Raw genomic sequence first — 20,492 nt, forward strand, 5'->3', positions numbered from 1 at the left:
ATGACTCCGAGGCATGTGCACCGTATTTATACTCCCGGGCAAAAATGACGCCCGGGAGTGGGCGGGTAAAAAAAAAATGACGTCCAGACGCTTTAGCGTCATTTTTTAGCGCCTGGTCAGGGCAGGCGTTAAGGGACCTGTGGGCTCGGAAGGAGCCCAGAGGTGCCCTCCCATGCCCCCAGGGACACCCCCTGCCACCCTTGCCCACCCCAGGAGGACACCCAAGGATGGAGGGACCCATCCCAGGGAACTTAAGGTAAGTTCAGGTAAGTTATTATTTTATTTTTTTTGTGGCATAGGGGGGCCTGATTTGTGCCCCCCTACATGCCACTATGCCCAATGACCATGCCCAGGGGACAGAAGTCCCCTGGGCATGGCCATTGGGCAAGGGGGCATGACTCCTGTCTTTGCTAAGACAGGAGTCATGTCAATGGAGGGTGGGAGTAAAAAAAAATGGCGCAAATCGGGTTGAGGCAGATTTTTTGCCTCAGACCGACTTGCCCCATTCTTTGACGCCCAAGCTCCATTTTCCCCTACGCCGGCGCTGCCTGGTGTGGGTCATTTTTTTTTACGCACACCAGTCAGCTCCGCCGGCTAACGTCATTCCATAAATAAGGCACCCGCAAGGCGCTTTGGAATGGCGTTAGCCGGCGTTAAATGTTTTGACGCACAACTGCGTTGGCGCAGTTGTGCGCCAAAAAGTATAAATACGGCCCTATGTTTTTCTATATATCCATGCTTGAGAACAGGAGTGAGTTATGGTTCTCATCATGTTATAACTACTCTGCATGATATCTAGGTTTTATAAATTTTATGTTTTTTGTATATTACTCTTGCCCAGCAGTGCATACCTGTTGCAGGGTACGCGTATTCCTATGAATCCCGTGCTTGAATGGGAGAATGGTAAGCCGGTGTTTTCCTTGACTGTTTTTTCTTTTCATGAGCACAGTGGTCACTTACCTCAGCCACATGTTACTTCAAATCACTTCTTCAAGACACAACCTGTTTATCCGCATGTGCATTATTGATTTTTATATTCTACAGGGCGACTTGCTGACCACGACTGACTTTGACGAGCAGCTGGCATGAGTAAGTGATCAGTTATTGTTTACTCCACTATATCCTAAATTGGGTTTGAGCACTACTATTAGGAGAAGTTATTTATTTTTTGGTCCTGAGGAAGCGTCACTGGATAATTTCTGGCCATTTAGACGCGAAACATGTCAACCTAGTTGTTTAGGAATTTGGAGATTGTTCACTTTCCTAACCGTTTATGAGTGCGGTTGAGCATTATCTCTACAAGCACTCCCTTCTTTTTTTAATCTTGGCCTGGACCATCTTCTGAACTACTAAAATATGATGGTTATGGTTTAGAGCCACTTTTAAGTTTCACTTTTCTGCTCTCCTACACACATCTCCAGCTTGGGTCTACTATGGGCATATTCACCATTAGGATTAAAATCTCCGGCTAAGAGCCATCCTCTTCTTTGAAAGGGGTGGCCCATCAGACATTGCAGTGCCGGTCTGATGAGGAGCTCGCCCAGTGATGAAGCTTGACATCCTATTGGATGTGTGAGGGCTGTTCCGCTCCTGACTATTCTCGCCTTCCTGTAGATTAGTTGTGTCTCTTTGGAACAGTGTACTTTACTAATTATTAATGATCCATCACAGCCAAGTTATACTTGTTGCCTGACTATAAGGGGGGTTGAATGGCCCCACTATATCTATTCCCATGCGTTCAAATGAAACACCTACGACTGGTAAAGGCACTATCGGTCTCTTAGTCCTCACTCCTGTCTTACCACTTATCTGGCAAGCAGGACTAGTTCTACTGAACCTGTCTGTGACTCTGCGCATCCTTGGCCAGTAGAACAGAGGGTTCAGCCTAGACTGGGGTTTTCTAATTTTTAAGGCCCTCATTATGACATTGGTGGTAAATCCCACTTACCGCCATGCTGACTGCCCCCAACATAACGCGCGCTGCCGCTGATAACTGCCAACCATATTATGACACACACATGCCAATCCGTCACTATGCAGTCACACACACAAGTCCGCCAGCCCAAAGGGCAGTGATAAAGTGGTGGTATCCAAACCCACACCGTTACGCCAACAGAACTACACCCACAACATTATGACCTACAAATCACTGCGGCGGACATTCAATGGCGGTAAACCACTGGCGGTGCATACCGTTGCGCTCAAAATATACTCGCACATACAAAAGAACACCACATTGTTCAATTCAAACTACACACACCTGACATCCATACACACACCACACCCACACCACACACCCACATTACCCACAACCCTTTACGACTACAAACAATTGCCAGCAGTGAGAGAGAGAGCAAGAGCACCCACACAACCAGAGCCACATACCACCATCACCCATACACCACCCACGCACCTTACATCACACACCCTACATCACACACCCCAACACATCACCCCACACGCCCTTACCCACACCCAAGGCACCACAACGACACCCAAGATTCTCTGAGGAGGAGCTAAGGGTCATGGTGGAGGAAATCCTCTGGGTAGAGCCACAGCTATTTGGATCACAGGTGCAGCAGATATTCATTGCTAGGAAGATGGAGCTACAGCGGAGAATCGTGGACAGGGTCAATGCCGTGGGACAGCACCCCAGAACAAGGGATGACATCAGAAAGAGCTGGAACGACCTACAGTGGACGGTCCGTTCCATTGTAGCAAGACATCAACTTGCTGTACAGAGGACTGTCGGTGGACCCCCAACTCCTCCCCCACAACTAACAACATGGGAGGAGCAAGTCTTGGCAATCATGCATTCTGAGTCCCTAGCAGGAGTAGGAGGACTGGACTCTGATAAGTCAACTCTCTATTACTATCGCCCCCCGACCTGCATGCCATCACATACCCCAACCCCTACCCTCACTCCCAATACTCCACCACCTCCCACTTACCCCACCATCAAGACACACTCATCCCAATACCAAGCCCTGCATGCAACACCAATGCACGGACACCCATCACAGACCTGCATGGTCACCTATCACCACAGCATGCACACTAGGGAGAATCACCTAGCCCACCAAATAACAACTCACACAAGGCAAAGCTGCCAGGGCAATAACAACCATAGAGGGCAACACACCCATGCACATGATGTCACACACAGAAACAATAACACTGCATTTACATCCCCGCAGGTACCCCAGCCAATATCCCCGGAGAAGAGGTGCCAGCAACATCCAGTGCCCCCCCCAGAAGAGGCCCACAGTGATGAGAGCAGCTCTGGTCACCTGGATCTGGATGACCAACCTGGCCCATCAGGGACCTCCGGACAGTCGGTTACCCAGACACAGTCCTACACAACCACAGAGCCTCCCCCCTCAGGAAACAGCAGCACAGCAGCCACCCAGCGGGCCCATACCTCTGTCCCCAGAGCACGTCAATCAGCAGTGTGTCCACCACTACAGGGACCCCAGGCCACCCCACAAACACAGGATGATCATGGACCTGGGGTCAGTGTCAGTGGGCACACGGTTCAGGGGACAGAGGCACAGGACAACAGGGAAGCTGGGAGGACTGCTGTGCAACAGGGGGAGGACAGGCCCAGGGAATCGACCCTCCACGAGGCACTCACCGATCCTGGGAGCATACCAACATTCCCAGGATACGCTGGCCAAGATACTAGACAAGTTGCAGGAAAAACATGCGGCTGAAGGAGGGACAGTACCTGGGGATCAAGGAGGACTTGAAGGACATCAACAGTACCCAGGTCTCCATTGCAGGGATGTTGGCAGACATGGCCAACACTATGAGGGAGGCAGTGGCACACCACCGTGCCCCTGACACTAGCCAAACCACCGAACAGCCCTCCACCTCCGCTAGTGGACAGGAGGCCCCATCACAGGACCAACAGGCCACCAGCACCCCTCCCCCTGCAGAAGGAGAACCACCCTGCAAACGTTCCCTGCGATCCAGGCAGAAGCCAGACACTATTGCCAAGACCCCTGCCAGGAAATACGACTCTCCTGATTGTCACCCTTGTGTCCCACTCTGTCACCAAGTCCACCCTGAACTGCCATTGCTCTCCTTCCTATGCCCCCTTGGACAATGCACCTTTGATACAAATAGACTGGACTCTATCCTGGACTTTCCTCCACCATCACCCCAGCCCATTGCACTACCCCCTCTTCTTCAGAGCACTGCAATAAACACACTCTGATATAACACAAGTATGGCATATGTCAGATTTGTCAAAATGTATTTGTTTAACAAAGGTTCAAAGAATGCAATTCAACTGTACAGTAATGTTTACATTGGAAAGACCTGTAGTTGGCTGCACTGAACACACCAGGTGGAATAGTGGGGCACCAACATCTGCAAAAAGAGATGCCAAAGGGTACTGTGAGTGGGCATAGAAGTAGGAATACATAGCCTGTCAGTGACAATGTCATACATCAAACTGTCAATTATATGTGTATCAACACTGTCTTACCAGTGTGTCATTGGAAGTACTGACGAATAATTGCACTTCTGTTGTCTTCATCCTCATCCTCTGCCTCCTCATCTTCACTGTCCACAGGGTCCACTGCTGCGACATGGCCATCTCTAGCCTTCTCCTCCTGCAGAAAAGGCACCTGGCGACGCAAGGCAAGGTTGTGCAACATGAAGCATGCCACGATGATCTGGTAGACCTTCTTGGGTGAGTAGTACAGGGATCCACCAGTTAGATGGAGGCAACACAACCTGGCCTTCAGAAGGCCAAAGGTCCTCTCTATAATCCTTCTTGTTTGCCCATGTGCCTCATTGTAACATTCCTCTGCCCTTGTCCTGGGATTCCTCACGGGGGTCAGTAGCCATGAGAGGTTGGGGCAACCAGAGTCACCTGCAAATATCGAGAGACAACTGTTGGCCACACACTAACCCTTAGAGCCCACACCATACCCATACACCAAAATATACTGGGTGGGAACCAGGGCTCACCTATTATCCACACCCTGTGCCATCACATTTGGGATGCTGCTATTCCTCAGGATAAAGTCATCATGCACAGACCCAGAATACTTTGCATTGACGTGGGAGATGTACTGGTCCACCAGGCACACCATCTGCACATTCAGGTAGTGAAAGCTCTTTCGATTTCTGAACACCTGTTCATTTTTCCGGGGTGGACACATGCAATATGGGTTCCATCAATAGCCCCAATAATGTTGGGGAAATGTCCCATAGCATAGAAATCAGCTTTCACTGTGGCCAAATCCTCCACCTGGGGGAACGCGATGTAGCTGCACATGTGTTTTATCAGGGCAGACAACACTCTGGTCAGCACTATTGAGAACATTGGCTGTGACATTCTTGCTGCCAAGCCCACTTGGATGGAGCCAGTTGCCAGGAAATGGAGCACTGATAGCACTTGCACAAGAGGGGGATCCCGGTGGGGTGACTGCAGAGATTAGGTCAGGCTCCAATTGGGCACACAGCTCTGTGACTGTGGCCCTGTCAAGTCTGTAGGTGAGGATAATGTGCCTGTCCTCCATTGTTGCCAAATCCACTAGGGGTCTGTACACAGGGAGATGTCTCCATCTCCTATTCATCCACAGCAGTTGCAATCTATGGGGCAAAGGAGTAAGTAGTTGGTCATTATATGTACATTATAGCCACTACAGAGCAATGAGCATTTTGTTATTTTTATGTTATTGTGGTGGGATATGTCCATAATGTGCATTTGTGTACTGTGATGCAGTTAGGATCCATGGCCTGCCCCCCCCCCCTTGAAATGGTGTCCACCTGTCCTGTATGGAGGGACAGGTGGAAATGAGGTAATTCCGCTGACGTTGTGCGCCATTGCGGGAGGCGGTCAAGAACCGCAGTGCAACTCCTCATTGGTTATCATTGGACCCTATGGGTTACAGTGGCCAATTGTGAGGTACACCGGCAGTGACGGTACGCACCCCTGCGGACGTGACTGCCATTTTCTATCTGCTCACTCACTTGCTACCTGACCTTCAACAGGAGAGGACCCACACTGCATGTGCTGCTGTGACCTGTGTCTGGAACCGACCATTGCTCGTGACACTGGGGAAAGGGCCCCTGCCTTCAGCTCGGTGGAGTTGGAGAGACTGGTGGATGGGGTCCTACCCCAGTGCCGACTGCTGTATGGGCCTCCAGACCAACAGGTGAGTACACTGTGTGTACAATGTATGGGGCGTGAATGCATGGAGTGCTGTGTGTGCAGGCCTCATGCAGGGGGGGGAATGGGCCCTCGGAAGCATGCAGCATGTATGCTAGGCCATGTCTGTCATAATGGGGATGGGAAGGGGTATGGTGGGCCATGAGTGTAACAGGCAGGACGGTGTGACTTATACCTTTCCCTGTGTGTATTTGCTCTGCAGGTCAGCACCCATCAAAAGAAAGGGAATATGGCATGCCATCGCCAAGGGCGTGCGGACCCTGGGGGTCTACGGCAGGCGAGCACCCACTGTCGTAAACGGTGGGAGGACCTGAGACGCTGGGCACCGAAGACGGCAGAGGCCCAGCTGGGGGTGGCCTCCCAACGAGGAAGAGGTGCCTGTGGAACCCTGACCCCCTGTGATGGCCGGCATACTGGTGGTGGCCTATCCGGAGCTGGATGTACAGTGCACTAATATACAACTTGCGCATGGTGTGGTGGTTTCCGGGTGGTGGTTGGGGGCCTTGTGGGTGCCCCTAGGCCAGGCCTGGCATTGCAGGGTAGGTCATGTTGTACAGGGTTCTGATGTGAAAGTCAACCAACCAAGCTAGTAGGCATCCACTACTGGAATGTTATGCTGCAATTGGCGTTAGGTGTCCATATCCATAGGCTGGTGACTAGCATTGTGACTGGTAGTGCATTGCCTAGTGCGTAGGGCTGTTCCCTGTGTGTGAGTGTATTGTGTATGCCAATGGTGGTGTTGGTTGCCGCCATTGACCAAGTGTATCCTTTGTCTCTCCCCCCCTTTTCGTTTTGTCACTGTGTCCTTATGTGCATTAGCATCATCTGGCGGAGGAGCAGAGGCACCGGTGACGGAGGGAGCTGCATCCCACAGGACCCAGGAGGCCGAATCCACCAACTGTGAGGGCACCCGTGGGATGGAAGGCGAGGGGAGCACCACAGCGGAGACAGGAGGGGACAGTGTGGACACGGATACCTCCTCCGATGGAAGTTCCCTGGTGGTGGCGGACACCTCTGTGCCCCCCCAGCTATAGTTACAGCCGCCACCCTCGTACCAGCACCGCCCTCCCAGCAGCCCCTCATCCGGTTGCCCCTGCCTGATCACCCAGAATGGTGTGCCTCTCCTTCGCCCCAGGCTGCTCAGGCCCTGCCCCAGTTAGCCCTGCTGCCCTGAGTGAGGAGGCTATTGACCTCCTGCGATCCATCTCTGTTGGGCAGTCAACCATTTGTGAATGCCATCCAGGGGCTGGCAGCCCAAATGCAACAGACCAATGCATTCCTAGAGGGCATTCACACTGGCTTGGTGGCCCAACAGAGATCAATTCAGGCTCTGGCCTCCTCTCTGATGGCAGCCATTGTTCCTGTTTCCACCCTCCCCCCTCCAACTTCCTTTTTCCAATTCCAATCTCCTGAACCTATCCCAAGCACACAGACAGACGAGCCTGCACCCAGGACAACACACAAGAGTGGACATGGCAAACACAAGCACCACACTTAATCCCACAGGCACTCACACAAACATCATCCAAAATCAGACATACCAACATCCACTGCCTCCACTGTGGCCCCCCCTCCTCGTCCTTATCCTCCGCCTTCCTCCCAGTTGCGTCTACACTCACACCTGCATGCACTACATCCTCATCCACTACCTCCATCACCGGCACACCTATCAGTACACACCCCTTGCTGGCAGTCTCCACCCCCAACTGCAAGCACACGTCCCCTGTGTCCTCTCACACTGTGTCTGTTCCCCCTCCACCCAAAGTACACAAATGCAAGCACTAAGACACCCAACACCCAACCATTTCACAACAACATCCAGCCCACGCACCTGCACCCAAACACAGCAAACAGACACCTCCTACCACCACTGCCTCTTCCTCCACTCTTCCCGCCCCAATGTCCCTAAGAAGCTTTTCCTCACCAAAATTGACCTCTTTGCTACCCCTCCCCCGTCCCTCACGTCAGGTCAGGGCGGTCAAAACCCAGGCAAGCACCTCAGCCACCCACTCCACGGGCACAGTAGTGTCCCCAACTACTCCAGGTGGGAAAGGATTCCGGACACCAGCCAGCGAGACGGACAGGGTGCCTGCCCCAAGTGACTCAAGGAAGGGCAAGGAGTCAGCCCCAAGTGCGTCAGGGAAGGGAAAGAAGCTAGCCCCAGCTGCAGGAAGGAAGGGAAAGGAGGCAGCCCCAGCTGCAGGAAGGAAGGGCAATGAGACAGCCCCAGCTACAGGATGGAGTGGCAAGGAGGCAGCCCCAGCTGCAGGAAGGAGAGGCAAGAGGCTTGCAACAGCAGGCAGTAGAAACAAGGACCCTGGTGCATGGACTCAGTCGGAGGCCCCACCACCAACCATGGTGGTGCAGCCATCCGAGGCTGCAGGGGAAGGGCTGGAGCCTCTCCCCACTACTGCCAGCACCGCCACCCGCAGCAATAGCTCCAGTGGGCAGCCATCCAAGGCTGCAGGGGAAGGGCTGGAGCCTCCCCCCACCACTGCCAGCACCGCCACCAGCAGCAGCCCCAGTGGGCAGCCATCCGAGGCTGGAGGGGAAGGGCTGGAGCCTTCAGCCAGCACCGCCACCAGCAGCAGCAGCCCCAGTCAGCAGCCATCCAACCATACAGGGGAAGGGCTGGAGCCTCCCCCCACCACTGCCAGCAGCACTGCCACCACTGAACAGCCGTCACCGCCGGCGGACTGTGTTTAGTCCTGCGTCCATGGGCTATTGTGCGGCCTGGCCCCTGAAAATCCTGTGGGTATGACACCCAGCTGAGAGACTGTGACCTTGCACACCCCAAGGTCAGCATCACTGGACACAATGCCCCCTCCAGAACCAGTGGAAGAAGCCATTCACTCACCCCATCCTCTACAGGATGAAGATCACTGGGCACAATGTCCCCTCCAGAACCAGTGGAAGAAGTCATCCACTCACCCCATCCTCGACAGGATGACGATCACTGGGCACAATGCCCCCTCCAGAACCAGTGGAAGAAGCCATCCCCTCACCCCATCAACCACTGGATGAATATCACTGGGCAAAATGCCCCCTCCAGAACCAGTGGAAGAAGCCATCCACTCACCCCATTCTTCTCAGGATGAAGATCTCACAGGACATGTTGCCCCCTCCAGAGGAGTGGGCAAATCACCCACTTGAGAGACTGTGGCCTTGCACTCCCCAGGACCAAGCACAGGGCATGTTGCCCCCTCCAGAGGCAGTGGGCAAGTCACCCACTTGAGAGACTGTGGCCTTGCACTCCCCAGGACAGAGTAATGGGCATGTTGCCCCCTCCAGGACCAGTGGCGTTGTACCATCTTCCAGCTGAGGTGCCCCCCGCCCCCCATCCCCCTGATGTGCCTGGCTATTTTCGACCTGATGCCCCTGCAATGTGCTCTCCGTGTTGTTTCAGGAGTGGGGTGGGGCCTTGGAATATGTGATGTGGCCCTGTGGCCCACAGACATTGAGGACTGGGCAGTGTCCCTACATGTGTAAATATTTATATACTGTTGTTTTGGATGCACGTATTTATACTATATTATCTTATTACACTCACTTTAATCAATTCATTTTGCCCTTGCATTATTCCTGAGGAGTACGGGTGAATATGTAATGTTACTGCATCTGGTTGTGTGTATGGTGTTGGGAGTGGGGGTGTTGTGTGTGTTTCACTCTTTTTTTCCTCCTCCCTCCTCTGTGTGCTAGGTGGCAGTACTCACAGTGGTCATCTTCGCCAGCATTGGTGTTCGTAGTGGAGCAGTACGTAGAAGATCATAGGGAACACATGCAACTCAGGCTCCATGGCAGCGTGGTTCTTCCTTGAGTCTCCAGAGGGGAGTTGTTTCCCTTCTGTGAAGTGTTTCTGCCAGACTTTTGATGTCGTTGATACCGCCCCGGAAAAGGTGCAGATTGGCCTGTCATAATACAGTGGAAAGAACATTGTCTTCCGCCTGGCTGTTGGTGGTTACCGCCGTGGTGCTTGTTGATTCCGCCCTGGCGGTTGGTGTGTTAAAGTGGCTGTCCGTCTGAGCAGTTTCCGCTTTCCAATTTCACATTTACCGCCGGCCTGTTGGCAGTATTACCGCTGCTATATCACCGACCGCCAGGGTTGTAATGAGGGCCTAAGTGTCCTGCTAAGCGCATTTTATGGACCAGTGACAACAGGAGATTCCTGTGCACTGATGGAACTACTAGCCTCTTCCTAGTCCGTGTCCAGATTTACAGGGTCACTATAGATTAGGCCATCCTCCTAGCCAACAGAGGGCCAGATTTACAAGGCCCTAGAGCCTCCTTGTGCCATACTAGTGTAATTTTTTTTTTTTTTACAGTAATGTACTGTGGCTTAAGGAGGCAATTTTCACCACGCAATATTTACAAAGTGGCACAATGCATGCATAGCGCCACTTTACGACCCCTTGTGCCACATTATGCCTGCATCAGGCATGATGTATGCAAGGGAGGCGTTCCGGCGCTAGGAGGCCTGCATTAATGACACAGTGAAATCTACAAGATTTCACTGCGCCATTTTTTGTGTAATTTTTAACGTCTGCTATGAGCAGACGTTAACGTGACGCACCCATTTTAATCAGTGGACCTCCTTGCACTTTGCTGCACTAGTGTCAACATGTTTGACACTAGTGCAGCAAAGCACCACAATAGCGTTAAAACGTTTAACGTAATTGGCCTAACTTGAGCAACGGTGCGCCGTATTGTAAATACGCCGCACCCATGGTATCATTAGGTGGGGCAGGGGCGACGCAAGAAAACTGGTGCATAAGCACTGATGCACCAGTTTCTTGTAAATATGCCCCATTGTGTTTCCCAACCACTCCTTTGCTGACCTGTTCCTGAGCTTCCCTCCAAAGTACCACAAGCAGAGGGCACTCCTCCTGTACCTTATAGAAATCTTTCTGGAAAGGCTCTCCAGCAGCTCTAGAAGTGACCAAGACTCCAGCAACTGGTCTGCTTCAAGAGCCTCTCCTCCTCTGGGCAGAAGCAATTACCTCCACGGTCATTGTCTTCCCAGAGTCTGCCCTTTCCTGTAAACAATCTTGTCCTGGATCCTGTAAATCAGGAAGGATCCCAGACCCATTCTGTGACTGATGTGCAGCAGGTGGTCTGGTCAACACAGCTGATGTTGTCCAAGCCATAAGGGCTTTTGGTACTGGCACCAAGCCAGGAGCAATCAAATCCTTGTCAAAGAAAGATCCAGCTCTTTCCTTTCTCTTCCCCCATCATCAAGCATGGCTACTTGCCATTGAGCTCATCCTCAACCCTTTTGACTGACTCCTTTCCATGCCCTCAGGCACAGGCTACCATACCTGTATCCTTTGAACCATGTAGTATCTTCTCAGGCTTAAGGTACTTCCCCTCAACCACAGTGCGGAAAGCTCCAGTATCCCTCAAAGCAGGCACTTTTCTCCCAGTGATACTAACTTCCTGCACAAACCCGATCGTGTTAGGATGAATGTACTTAAGAGCTTCTGGGTCCTTCTCCCAAATGTCCATAGCTGCAAGGTTGAGCGCGTGTAACATACTTGCCATCACAGGTGTTGCTGGGTCAGGATCTTTTGCCTGACAATCTCTCTTAAAGTGTCACACCTGGTGGCACTTGAATCAAGTCACAACCTTGGACTTGGAAGAACTTCCTCATTCTTCCTTCTCATGATGCTTTTTCCCCAGACACACCATTTCCATTCCCATATTTCCTGGGCCCTCGTTGAGCCCCATGAGAATTATTCTGTCCCTTACCCTCTGGTTTAGAACCAGTCTGTGGAGAGTTCTTCTCCCCTTTGCCTTAGAGGCATGCTGCTCTATCCTTTTGTAACTACTTGTCAGTTACCATTGCAAGTTTCTCTGGATCCCTCTCTGTCAATTCAGACAGGTATTGCTTAATTGGGGCAGAGCACTCCTCCTTGAGTCGGTCTGTCATCAACAACTGGTTAAGGGACTAAAAGCCCTTGGCCTCTGTCCTTCTCACCCACTCATTTCAATTCCACAATAAAGCATGAGTACAGGTTTCAAATGGAACACTGCTACAGCGCTTCAAAATCCTAGCTACTATTTACACTGAATAGTGGAGTCTGCGTATGAGGATGATGGATCGAAGTGACATAGGTTTGAGGGGATGTCATCAATGAGTGAGGTGAACACCAACAATAAACAATTATTAAACTCAATAATCACACCAGTTTATTAAGAAATATTATGAATGTATTTCCCTATAATAACAATGCTAATGTCACGAATATAACTCTCAAACACAGATGATAAACATATAAGATCAATAGTGGTTGGTTAAAATGTCTCACAAATCTCAATCTAATTAGGATAATCAAACAAATTATTCCCAAAACGATCACACTTATCAATAATATAAAAATCGGTAATAATGGCAATGTATACATTAGTTCAGCATAGAAATGATTTCAAGATAAATCATGAGCATTTCAAATTAGTTCCCTTGCTAACCACAAATTAGCCTTAACATGTTAGGCTTCATATGAAAAGATTTTAGTAACACAAATTTAGAAAAAATCTTATCCTAGATTAGTGTAATAAAAAACATTATTATTTTATCATGCAGCAGTCAATATCACATATTGCAGCTGGTACCTGAAAAACAAAATAACAAAATAAAACACATAACATCACAATATTATACTTTACCCAATTACTAGAAACATCAACAAGCAGTCTACTTCAGCCAGTGGACATCATCAGTTATATCTTCGGATTTTGGGCTTAACGATAGCTAAACCCTCCTATCATACAGGAACACTTGTTAGCCTCCTGCTTCGTCTGTCTTTCGTCATTGATCGCTCTCTCCTACTACCTTTGCTTCTCCCTGACTTGTTATACTAAATTCTAGAAAGCTTATGATTGGTCAGTCCTTGTGGTGTTTATTCTCTAGCCAATCAACAACTAAATTGATAACCTAAAATACGACAATTCTACATTGACTGAAACATTTTCCCTGTCACTATCTCTTCCTTTTCGGACTTGTCTGTGGCTCCCTTGTCCCATCTCTGTTCAGTCATTACTTCTCAGGAAGAAACTTTTACAGTATCTTGTTTTGTTCTCATCCTCGAGGAAAGACAAAATATTAGTAACATCCTCAAACAATAAGACATTTCAGCTTATGCAATGCTCGGTTAAAACATGACCTTGTAAGACATAGTGCAGCAACCCACTAGGGATAGATGTGGACACATCTACCGAAACCTCAAAAACACTTTTATGTAAGCTCTGAATTATGGAAAATAACCACAGCATTTAGTTGGAGTTTTGCTCCATTAAAGACAGAAAAATCAGCATTAATAACTATTTGTTTAAACATTACTCATTTTTCCACGTTAATGTATCATTTGTTTTAGTATAGAATAATTAATAAACATATTAAAGATTTTACACTCTTACAACACCATCCGCTCTCTTGCAGACCCGGAATCTCTAAAAGGACTGTGTTGGCTTCCTTCATTCACTCATAGACCATCTCAACAGCACCTGCAGGCTCGGAAGGTCCGTAGTTCCTGAGCGCACCAACTCTGCAACCATTGGCGCAGCAGCAGCACATCGAATTGAGTTCACTGCATGTAGCTCAGGCAGGCTGCACTCACTGATCCTCAATCTCCTCACACATGGTCATGCTCCTGCGGTGACCAGTAGTTCCTCGCAGCTTCTCATTGCAGGTAAGTCATTTGGTCTCTCCCACAACAGAGGAGTTGGGGGGAGAAGATGATAAAAAGTTCCCAGTGCTAATCCCTCGTCAGGGGCTAATTAGTGGCGGGGTTCCCCCGCCAGCCTTACTCCGGCGATGCCTGGGTCAGTACCCACTTCTGGCTAGTTCTAGTGTCTGCCTCTGGCATACAGGGTCACCGTCTCTCTACTGTACAAGAGCTCCAACCCCCTTAGCAAAGCAGGTGTCTGCACAGTAGCGCCTCCTGTCATGTGGGGTTGCCATTCCTTTGCTGCAAACTGGCTAAAGCCCTATTGGCAGAACCTTCAGCAAAGTTCATGCTGTGCCAGCTCTTCTTAAGATATGGGGTGGCCAATTCTTAGCTGCACACGGGCTCTGGCCCGATCAGCAGAACATTCATGATGGCTCACTTCACAGCAGCCTCCCTGGCATAATTGGGTCACCGGTTGCCCTGCACAACACAATGACTTGATCTGTTTCCTCACACCTCGCAACAAGAGTCCATTCAACAGGATTCCCTACTTGACCTGACTCACTCTGACGCTCTCCTCTTCTTCACAGGGCACACTGGTCTTGGATAGCAGGCAGGCAATGGTGTTCCAGGCTCTACGGCAGGTGATCTTGGATTCCCTGGGTGATGCCCCTCACCCAGCAGGGAGACTAGAAAGCCTAGGCCTCTAGTCCAGGTCAGAGGCAGAAATTTTGGAAATCTTTCCGTCCTTATGCAGCTGTCTGGCTGCTTGGTAGATGGCAAATTTGGGGATCCCAAACTCACCTTGTTATAGTCCATTTCCTGACACCAGTTTGGAGTCTGAGTGTCTGAAGTTTATGTTGGGGGTGTACTTCTTTGGAAGTACCCACCCCTCTGCCCTCTTAGAAGCATGAGCAGCTCCAAAGCTGATAGCCCCTCAACAAACAAAGGCCATGGGAGTGACTGAAGTTCACATTTGGATGTTGGCCATATTAATATGTGCATTAAAAGATTGCCCAGGGCCCTTAGCCTTACTCTTTATGAATCTCTTATCATCCCCCTCTCCTTCCTTGTGACCTTTCACTGAATCAAAGAGCATCTCTTGAAGTGGATGGGAAAGCCTGGCTCTCCCACTCTCTAGTGTGTGTCTTACAGGAATGCAGCAATACACAAACCTGTCTGACGTCTAGCTCCTTTCCTCTTGTTTCACCATGCAGGCATGGGTATCCCACAAGAGAACCCAGTGTCCTCCATTCATTGTACCATTCAGAGGCACACATACACCCAGTGTATGTATACTGAATTCACACCCACACTGCACAACACTGTATCCTTACTGTATTGCACCACTCATAGGCACACATACACCTAGCACATACATTTAACATGCACATACTGCACAGCACTCTATCCATCATGTACTGTACCACTTGCATTGTACCCTTGCCAGGCACACATACACCCAGCAGAGAAATACCACTGGGTGAGTTAAGTGCACAGCAGCTGAACTTTAAAATGAGTGATTCTTTAGGCCTCACTATAGTGACATGTTAAAAATGACCTGTTCCATCCTACTGATCATTACATGGTATGCTACTACCACCTCACTCATGCTTCTTAACTCCTGGTGAAGGAGGTCAGCGCTTTGGTTGCTGCTCCTTGTCCAACAAGACTGCAATCCGTGAGACAGGCCTATGTCATGGCACACATACATGGTCCATGTTTGATAAGAAAAATCAGCATTAGGGATCCAGACATCAGTATAGTGGGGCACTCAGGGCAGTAGTGCACATCCATTACCATGCAGAGTACTTTTCTGTCCCAACAACATATAACAAAATTCAAGGTCAGGACTGTTTTTAGAATTCTATTTGTAATATTTACCTAGTTCTTAGGTCTCAGCTTTAGCTTTTGTTGTTGAGACATATTGTTTCCAACACATTACATATGAATGGAGTTGGCTTTAGGTCAGTCTCATGCTCATGAATGGGTGCCTTTTGTTGTCAGTCTTACTGCCCTACTCCTGAATCAATGACTTTCCTCCTATTTTTGTGCTTGCCCTGTCCAGGTGGCTTTAGGTCTCACTGCTTTCATTAGGTCATGCATCCTTCCACTGCTGACATCAGCTCTTTGCATATGAGGAACTGTTTCCCTTTCTTTTGGCTCCCCCTTCTCTCTATTTTGACCACACATGCCTCTTTTTTACCTCCTCCACCAGCCGCTACTCAGTATCGTCTTGCCTCTCCCAATCCGCTTGTCAAACTTTGTCAGGCCGCCATGCCATTTATAAGCTGTCGTCTGAAAATGTGTTTTTTAGCCATTTCAAGATAGCCACCCTTGCTTGTGCATGCAAGCATAGTGATCATAAGTGAAATATTTGTTTTATTTAAAAAAATCCCATTCAAAGATAACCACTGCGGGTGCATTTGCATCCATGGCAGAGATCTTGCAAAAGGTTTTCTTAAAATAAACCAAAATGCATTCACATATGTCCATAGCGATGTGCACACATCCACGGTAGCCATTTTGAAAGGCATTTGTTGAAGCATCACAGGTCAGATGTACAAAGTTTTCATTTTGCGATTTCCTAATTGCTAATCTTTGGGATTTACAATTAGGAAATTGCAAACTGCTATGTACTAATGTGTCTCACACACATTTAGATGATTTGCAGTGGATCTCAAATGGACCTGCCTCATCAATATTCATGAGGCAGGTCGCAATTTGGGACCAATTGTGAATGGCTACAACCACAGGAATGGTGGTGTGCTGGGGTCAGCGGGCCACCATGACTGTGATTGCTTTTTCAAAAAAGCAATTTTATTTTAACGCAGTCCATTTTCCTTAAAGGAAAACCAGATGCATTACAAAAAATAAAATGATGAGTTTTCTTTTCATATTTTAAGAGCAGGCAGTGGTCCCCTTCTCTTAAAAAATGTTTTCACCTACATTCACAAAGGGGAACGGGTCCCTTGGGGACCCCTTCCCGTTTGCGAATAGGTTACCACCGCTTCTACAGGGTCGGTAAAATATGAATGTTCTGTGACCACATTTCGGTCGCAAAACATTAATACATACAAGTGCGACTCATTATTAGGAAGGGACGCCCTTTACATGCCTCTTTCTAATAGCGACACGCAAACCCTATTTTGCGAGCCGGTAATAGATTACCAACTCGCAAAATAGGGTTGGTACATACCAAAATCCATTTTACCAGTCATAAACAGCCCAATGGGCTGTTTGCGAATAGTAAAATGCTTTGTGCATCTAGCCCTACAAGATGAATTTCAGTTTAGCTAGTATGGATGTGAACACAACCACATCTGCCTTCTTTTAATACATTCTATAATGTTTTAAAATCTGTTCTAAAATGGCCAAAATGGATGCTCATGCATTTGGGTAGCTATCTAAGCCATAAAAAGCATTGGCACAGCTAATAGGTTTCACTGACGAGATTTATCAACTGTGCCAATGTTTCTTTTATCCCAAATTGAAGCCATGCTTAACAAAGAAAAGAAAGTCTATAGGCCCTTGTTTGACTTATTAAAAACAACCATTTGCAATGCAATCGGTCTCTTGTTTTCTTGTGTTAGAGCTATTAGCGTTATAAATTCCCAACTGGAGTTTTCTTGACACATACATTGAAATTAAAAATTAAAACCGTTGACATAAGCAAGTCAGTTCAAAGTGCCACAGCTGCCATGAGCTTGAGCGTGAAGGAGAGACACAAAAGGAATAATAAGTTCGCTACTGTGAACACTGAATTTATAACTAATAATTTTATGTACTTTGAATTTTAAAACCTGCATAGAATTTGACTGAACATAGAAAATGATGTGCGACATGGAAAATGTGCCCACTTGAGTGGCCGTCATTAATCACAAAGTGTCTTTATTTAAAAGCTTTTTAATATTAATTGAAGTATCTGCATTATGAAAATGTAGTAGGGTGATGCATTAATGATTTTGAATTATGTATTTGCTTTGTTAATTGTATGCCTAAAGTTAGCGAGATTTGGTCATGGTTTGCACAGTCTGATGCTATTAATTGTGTTTGACCAATGACTTTGTGTTTCACCACTGCGCATATTAGTTGCTCAATGTTCACCAGTAGCACATTATATGTTTTGTATTCAGTTCAGCTGCCTATTGGCTTTGACATGGCATTAGCCATTACATTCTGTATTCAGTTTAGCTGCCTATTGGCTTTGACATGATATTAGACAATACATTTGATATTTAGGTGAGCTGCCTATTGGCTTTGACATGACATTAGCAGTTTATCTGCCTATTGGCTTTGACATGACATTAGACATTACATTTGATATTTAGGTTAGCTGCCTATTGGCTTTAACGTGGAGTTAGACATTGCAGTTGAGACATTGCAGAGATGTCTGTGTTTTTTCCAAGCTGTGTTTTTCCACAAGATGAACCAAGCTGTTTTCTTCACACCAGACCTTAGCTGATAAGAGCACGTAGATTTTGTGTTTGCCTCGCAATCCAGTCTGAGAGCGGAATGGCTAAGGAGAACTGGCCATTCTCCAAGGTCGTTCAGATCTCACACTGAGTTTGCTTTTAAGGATGACTCTGGGCTACAGTGAGGGGGATTTGAATCTGCTTGACTTCAGGCTGGAGCTAGACGTCAGTTGCCAGTCTCCCGTTTGGGTAGATAATCTCTTTCATGCAGTTGACCGGAGTCATCAACTTGCAGACCCCAGAAAGATGAAGCTGAATATAGACCCTACTTGCCCATACGGTGATTAATTTTGACTTTTATGCTTTGCTTTGCAATTATATTAAACTATAATCATATATATTTGCTGTGTACATAGCAACTGAGAAGTACTGTGATATATTTTGCTTTCATTGCTGCAACTACTTTTTAAACGTGTGCTTGAAATCTACTAATTTTGTCTCTCAGGAACTTGTGGGTGGGGGAGAATTAACAACAATAAAGGTCTTCTTTGAACTCAGAAGTGCATTCCAGAGAGGTTCTGTAAGCTCCGATAGGAGATATGTAGGAAAGCAGAACACACAGCCTCATGGTAAGTTGCACTGTTTAAATAATATTGTAGGAATGTATGACTAGAGAAATTCATTCATGTATTGTTTTTCACTGACTTGACCAAACGTTAGCAGATGTCTTTAACTTTCTCATGAGAACTGCTTGCTAGAAAATTGTGTACTAGTTATTGCTACAATGTATAGTTTGATGCATAAAACAGCAATGTTCCCAGGAGCTAACCATGGATGCACTGACGGAAGTACGGATGGATACAAAAATTTTACCTGATGAGTCTGACAGTTGGAACAGAAGAAGAGGAGCCAATCATAGACATGTGAAAGACAGTTTAGCTATATCTTAGATTTGAACTTTTATTTCTATTGGACTAATTGCAAATGTACGATTCTTTGACCAATGGCAACGTGGGAAGTTCTTTAGATGATTTTTACTTAGCCCGACTGCACAGACAGAATACCCATTCCTATCGTAACTCCGCAGAGGTATGCTCATTCCTATTTCGTTTCCCTCCAGACAGGATTCTATCTTTAACTTTATTGCTTAAACTTCTGATGCTGAATGCTGGTACTTGAGATTTTGCTTCTTAATGGTTAGGAAAGTTTAGAGTCCCTGTTTCTGAACCATTCCCTTTCATTGTCCATTGCTGATGCTGACTGAACTGATGTTCAACTGAAAAAGATGATCGCAGCTTTCTGATCCAAACTAAGGAGAGGTATAACAAAATGCTATTGTATTTGATGTAAGTTGTCTTTTGATTCTAGGTACCAACCGCTATTTTGATAGAGCCACAGTTAGAGACCCTTAAATATTAACAGGTGGCTATTAATAAAAATTGATGTGGCTCAGTTGAATCTAGATGTATGCTGTTTCTATTGCGCAGTTGTTCTTACTTTTGATTTGTATTGTGATTCTCAAAGGTTTATTTATTAATGCATTAACCAGTGTTATTCTTATATGTCTATCAGTTGGTGTTGTGATTAATTTACGTGACATTAGACCTGTTAATATAGGGAAATAAACATTCTACCTTTACATAAAGGTGTGGTTGTTCATGACCAAATGGGTCATGGTGTGTAAAGATTACTGACTCCAAAAGTTGTTATTGTTATTTATTGATATAATAGATGATTTTGTGTTAGATTTGGAATTTATGGTGATAATTACTCTAAGCGCTGTCAAAAGGTCCATCGAACCTCTAACACATCCCCTTACAAATTAAAGATAAGAAATCAAATAAGGCCAGATGAGCTAACACTTGCAGTCAAACATATTGGCAAATGTGCAATATTTCATGTAACAGGGTCAGTCCACAAGGCGGTGACAAAACCGCTCAAGGCGGGACAAACGTAAAGCATTTACCAATGTCATCAAAGGATTTTTGAAAGGCAAGCCCACGAACGAGTGAAAGTGATGGTCTCGAGGTGGATGTGGTTAAAAGCCTACATAGATACCAACAAGTCAGAAAAGCAGTGCTTGCGCACTGCTATGCTCAACCTAATAAGTCTAGCAGTCATTCTCGAGTAACCATGCACTTTATCCTTCTGAAGTGATAGCTCGAAAATGCTGCTAGAGACTTTGGCATTACAAAGCCTCGTTTCCACATCTTCAGTAGGTTCCAT

This window comes from Pleurodeles waltl, chromosome 4_2 (assembly GCF_031143425.1).
Source record: "Pleurodeles waltl isolate 20211129_DDA chromosome 4_2, aPleWal1.hap1.20221129, whole genome shotgun sequence".
Lineage (NCBI taxonomy): Eukaryota > Metazoa > Chordata > Amphibia > Caudata > Salamandridae > Pleurodeles > Pleurodeles waltl.